We start from the raw sequence: 6,581 nt of genomic DNA, 5'->3' as shown, positions 1-6,581 counted from the left end.
CACGTGTCATGGGGTAGTTGAAGATATGCCGAGGGAGCCTCCACTCCTAGGTACTCCTTGTGGGATAAATGCATAGCATGAGCCGTCTGCAAGTGTCACTCAAGCAATGTTTGGATTGTTGCAATGTCGTTTGATGCGAGGAAGAGGGAAGGGAAAAAGGGGAGGGGAGAGGGAGAAGGAGAGGGGAGAAGGGAAGAAGGAGAAGGGAGTGAAGGGGGATAGAGTGACAACCACAAAGGCACTACAATGGAAACAAGAGAACACCCAAAACACTCTCTTGGAAGAGAAGAGGGAGCTTGTATTCAAACTTGTGCAAACAAAGTCAAACATTTGGTCTTTTATACATGTCACCTTTTGAAGGGAGGGCCAACCCTTTTCCTTTTTACCACTCTCCCTCACTTTACAACCATGGGCTCTTGGGCTCATAGGGCACCAAGGCATATTGCTATTCTTACCGAGTCTCCCTACTAGCGGAAATAGCGCTTGTGTTAACCATATTAAAGCACTTGGGACAAACCTAGTATTAGGAGGTGTTCCGGTTCCCAAATGGCACTTGTGTTAGCCTCGCCACTCCTAGGCTTAGGTGATTTGGGGCTCAAACTCCCTGAGCGCCCTCACACCTTCACCTATTTGTGGTCATGCGTGATGCATGAGACTCAAACCTAGAGTGGCAAACCTCAGCTTCTGCTAGACACTCAACGATAACCCTATCTCGAGATGATATTTGGGGAACAAACTCCCTGAGTTTGAGCCGCTACTCCTTCCATGGCTATTTTTGTTAGCGTCGCTATTTCCTATGGATGTGGAGCTAAAAAGTGCAAGGCGCATGCACTCCTCGTGGCCCAGAAGTGTGCATCTCCTTGTTCCGAGTGGTGGTAGCTGGAACATACAGCCTATGCCTGGGATCCTTGAATCCTTGGACTTTGGAGCGGACTTCGGGTATTTGGGGATCGAACTCCCTAAGTTTGAGCTATACTCCTTCCGTGTGCACATTGCTTGTATTCATTGACCTTGGTGTATTTGGGTATCCAACTCCCTTGAGCTTGTCCTGTTAACGTAGATCATTCGGCTTGGTCACCTTTACTCATTGATTACCCTGCATTATGTGGCTATACTTTGTGGATGTTAACATGCCCCCCTTCCTGTTGCTGATCCGTCCTCAAGTCAACCACACTGGAGGAGGTTGGTGGTGAGGACTGACTGCAAGATGATGGCATAGCCGTCCAACTGCCTTGACGTGAGGCGAGCGAGGTACGAGCGATACTTTAAAAAATGTGTGGCATGCATATCCTCGTAAGTGCAAAGGTGATGCCCATGGAGATTGCGGATGCGGAGGTAGAGGCGGAGGTCCTGGAACTGAGTTGGACCGACGTCGGGATTGAAGACAATCTGATTGGTCAAATTGTGAATGCGGTCGTTGATGGGGCAGCTGTGGGTAGGAAGATCATGGAGGAGTAAGAGGATGAGGCGATTGAAATGGACAGCGATGATGACAACTGGATCTGGCACTGAGCTGTAGGTGTCGTTGAAGGACTGGAGGCAAAAGAGAAAACCCTCCTCCATCATTTCTTTGGGAAAGTTGTACTTAGGAAAATTGTACAACACATTGGGGTCCTGTTGCTGGAGAGCTCGAAAGGCGGCTCAAGTCCAACGACGTTCCATGGGAATGTAGAGGGGGTGGACTCGACGATCGATGGGCGTGTTGCGGCAATAGCGCCAAAATTTCTCTAGCTTCAAAAATGGGAGCCGCCAATTTGGTTGTAGACTCGCATCTGCATCGGTCGCGGAGACAGGGGCGTCCGGGGCGAGGCTGTATCCTCCCCTCGAGATGATATTTGGGGAACAAACTCCCTGAGTTTGAGCTGTACTCCTTTCATGGCTATTTTCGTTGGCATTTGTGGATGTGGAACTGAAAAGTGCAAGGCGCATGCACTCCTCGTGGCCCATAAGTGTGTATCTCCTTATTCAGGGCGGTGGTAGCTGGAACATATAGCCTGTGCTTGGGATCCTTGAATCCTTAGACTTTGGAGCAGACTTTGGGTATTTGGGGATCAAACTCCCTGAGTTTGAGCTATACTTCTTCCATGTGCACATTGCTTGTAATCATTGACCTTGATGTATTTGGGTATCCAACTCCCTTGAGCTTGTCCTCTTGATGTAGATCATTCGGCTTGGTCACCTTTACTCATTGATTACCTTGCATTTGGCGGCTGTACTCTGTGGATGTTAACATCTTGTATATATATCATGAAGCTTGTTCAGCACATATCTTGCCTTGGGTGTGCTAGTACATTCTATCCCTTTTGCTAATTTGCTTATGTTAAAGCAAAGCGGCTAGACATCCTGCGCTTTGCAATATCAGGGAGGGTTGATACTGAAACATTCACGTGCAATATGTCAAAACTTATGTTTGTGTTGTTGGAATGTTTCTACACTATCATCAAGAAAATCTAGAAATGTTTTCAATGTATCAGGTTTAGTGCTCAAGCTCCATCCCTCTAAGCCAACAAAAACATCATCTATTTCTTGTAAAAAATGAACCACTATACTTTTGGAGTGCAAGTTGTTATGTAGAATGCCTTCGCTGTGTATATATTTGACAGTTTCGATCAAGCCATTCATAATGTCAAATATATGACACTTAAAACGTTCCAAATTACCCATTCCTTTAGGTATATCTAAAAAGTCTTTGGGTACAGATCTACAAGTGTTTCCACTAATCAAGTATAACCATCTATCCAAGTGGCTAACGTTCCAGTACCTGTATATGACCATTGGCTCATTGTCATCTCTAACTAATCCTACTACACTAACAAAAACTAGATGCATAACATATACACATGTGGCCTCCAATACTGCAAGCAATTCTTATTTGTTTTGACTACTACTTACAAAATAGTTTGAAGCAAACACACCATTCTTGAAAGTCTCCTCAGAAATCCTAACCTACGTAAATGTGCCAGTTCCTATATGTGCTTCTGGCAAAAAAATGACTTACCTACGTTGTAATAACTTAACAGAAGGAGAAGCAACCAATGTTGAAGCATGTATAACGTTGCAAACCTGTTGCACATCTGCTTTTTCTTTTAAGCAATTACCCTTGTCTTTGTAATCCTTATATTATTGTTCAATCAAAGTAACCTTTCTGGAAACAAGGATCACTAGAGAATTGATGATCTAGCGACTGCGCAAATATGGCAATTTGACCGACAATTTTGAGACATTCTCCTCGTAGGTATCTTTCACTTAATAACCAAGTTTGAGTCTCAAACTTTGGCCACCTGATACATAGCTCTCTAAATGCAATGTTTGCTAAGTGTTCTAGCAAAGTAGGTACAACCTTACTATTCATACTGAAGACATGTCTGAGCTCCTCTTCTTGCATATTAGCTAATGTTACAACCACACATTGTGAATAGTGTCAACGTTCCAGTTTTGATAAGTCTGTTCTTTTTCTTTTTTCTCCAACATACACCATGAGCTGCAACATTTTGCATAGTAAGTACGTATAGAAAAATGATAAAACAAATAATGAAAAAGATATAAACACTATTTAAGCCCAAAAAGATAATTTTATCATTAAATAAATTTAAAGTACTTACAATGTTATAATGTATAATAAAAATTCTTAGAATATTTATACTATTCTATTATGGAATAAAATTTGTAAACTATGTACATTGTAATATATTAATACACATAATAGAGGCGAAATGTAGTTGAAAATGTACACATTATTCACTGAAACCAAGACAAGGTACATACATCAATCCATAATAACATGTACCTATACATAAATAGAACTAGTTTAAAAAATATCCATACTATTTTATTGTAAAATAAAATGTATTTCATTATGAAATAGAATGTACACGCCAAGCTTTATGTATATGTTAAACAGAAGTGCAGTAAAGGTTAAAAAGAAGTACATAAAACCAAGCTGTATTCATATATAAAGTAGAATAGTAATGAAGGTTAAAATATATATATCATATTCAAAAAATAGATATTGCGTATATAGTATTTATAGAAATGGAACAAGTGTTAAAGTGTTCACATTGTTCCAGTCTAGAACAAAATGTACACACTAAGTACAACAACTCTTAGAATGTTCACACTATCCCATTGTAGGATAGAATGTACACACTAAGTTCCCACATAAAACTAAGCTGTATTTATATGTTAAGTAGAATTACAATAAAGGTTAAATGTTCAAAAAATAGATATTACATATATAGTATTTATATAAACGAAACAAGTCTTAGAATGTTCACACTATTCTAGTCTAGAACAAAATGTACACACTAAGTACAACAACTCTTAGAATGTTCACACTATCCCATTGTAGGATAAAAAGTACACACTAAGTTCCAACATAAATAAGATAAGTCTTACAATATTTAATGATTTAGTATAGAATAAAAAATGAAACAAAATATACACGCTAAGTTTCTATATAAATGAAATAAGTCTTAGAATGCTCACACTATTCCATTACAGAGCAAAATGTGTACACTAAGTGTAGTAACTCTTAGAATGTTCACACTATTTCATAAAGGAATAGAATGTACACACTAAGTTATGTCAACATATTAATTGAACTCAAAATAAAACCTAAAGTATACACATTTGCTTTAAAAGATACAAAGCATGCTTAATACCTATGTAAATGAAAACAATATTAGAATGATCACACCTTTTTAATATACTAAGTTTTCATAAAAAAATGAAACAAGTTGTCTAGTATTTATTGTCACAGTACAAAATTAAAAAAAGAAGACGATATGTATACATCAAGTTCCTATATAAATGAGATAAGTCTTAGAATACCTACGCTGCTCGAATATAGAACAGAATGCGTTCACTAAGTGTAGTAACTTTTACAATGTTCACGCAACTCTATAAATGGATACAACAGACTAAATTATGCCAACATATTAACTGAAGCCGAAATTAACGTTAAAGTATACACATCCACTTTAAAATATATAAGATATGTATAATACCTAAGTAAATGAAAATAATGCTAACAATCCTAGAATGCTTATACTGTTTTATTATGAAATAGAGTGTACGTACTAAGCATACTATTATAAAATAGAATGTGTACACTAAGTTCCAATGTAAATAAGATGAGTTTTACAATATTTAATGATTTAGTATAGGATAAAAAACGAAACAAAATATATATGTTAAGTTTTCATATAAATGGAATGAGTCTTACAATGCTCACATTGTTCTATTACAGAGCAGAATGTGTACACTAAGTGTAGTAACTCCTAAAATATTCATGCTATTCCATGAAGAAATAGAATGTACACACTAGTTATATCAACATATTAATTAGACCTAAAATAAAACTTAAAGTATACACATTCGCTTTAAAAGATAGAAAGCATGCATAATATCTATGTAAATGAAAACAATAAATGAAACAGTCGTTTTAGTATTTATTGTCTCAGTACATAATAAAAAAACAAGACAAAATATACGTGCTAAGTTTCTCTGCACGATTCAAACACTAAGAAAATCATAGCACATCATTTCAACGATACGCTCTACGCATGTCCGAGTCCTTGCTTACCAACTGAATGCGTTACAATGACAGTGTACATAAGCATTCATGAATCATACCTGATGATATAGGTGACGCAATGGAAACTTCCTTTTCATCTTGAGAGTCTGGCACTTGCTGATGCATGAAAGTTAGTTTTTAGCATCTCAGAGACCTAATCTCGCTGATGCTTTGCTTGCACAAAGTCTTGGAAGCACTGGCTAGGTGGTATTTCAAGCCTTGTGGCATTGGATCTTGGAGTCTTCTAGGTTGTGCAACCATAGCTAATAATGCTCTGGCAAGTCATTATAGAGGCTGGCCATTGTTCCTAATAAAACTATGTTTCACAGCTAGGGTAAGCCCATTTGCAAAATTCTAGGCCAACAAGTTGTCATCATATCGAAGAATTGACTTGGTGCATTTCCTTAGAGTGCGTTATCTAGTGCTCCGAATCACCTGACTTATTGTCAAGCCCTTTTTGTGGAGATTCCACTTAGGACAAGTTAGGCTGCATTCAAGAAATCAATTTGGTATTTGAAGGATTGAATTTCATGTACGTTTTTTGTAATCAAACATATGATATGGATCTAAAAGGCTGGATCGTTCTCTCCCCTGAGGCATTCTATCAAACTTATGATGGCTGATGGAAGAAAGCCTTCTTTCGTGAAATCATGACGAAGGAAACCAAACTTTAAAGTGGAAATTAAGAGTATCTCATGTTGTGTGACTTATTATCCAGGCTTTTAAGCATCATGAATCTCTTTGTGTTTTGTTATGTTTCAATTTATCTCGAGTTTTCAAGGATCGTAAGTGTCGTCACTTCTTGTGCGTCTCATTTGCGGTGATATTTTCTGCTATGACAGAGGTTGCATCTGAGCAACCACTCTAGTTTCCCCAAGCTTGTCCATGCAAATGTGCTGTCCAACATTACTCCTGCCGCGCCAGCGCTTGCTCCACCTGTGTTGCCGAGATCGTCAAAGGAACCGCCGATCAGTCCAAAGGATCTTTTCTTGGCGAGGAGCAAATG

Source organism: Dipteris shenzhenensis, chromosome 22 (assembly GCF_047967505.1).
Source record: "Dipteris shenzhenensis isolate YYH24624 ecotype China chromosome 22, Dip_SZ_1.0, whole genome shotgun sequence".
NCBI classification, from domain to species: domain Eukaryota; kingdom Viridiplantae; phylum Streptophyta; class Polypodiopsida; order Gleicheniales; family Dipteridaceae; genus Dipteris; species Dipteris shenzhenensis.
The sequence above is the reverse complement of the archived record's forward strand: the minus strand, read 5'-3'. Positions refer to the sequence as shown.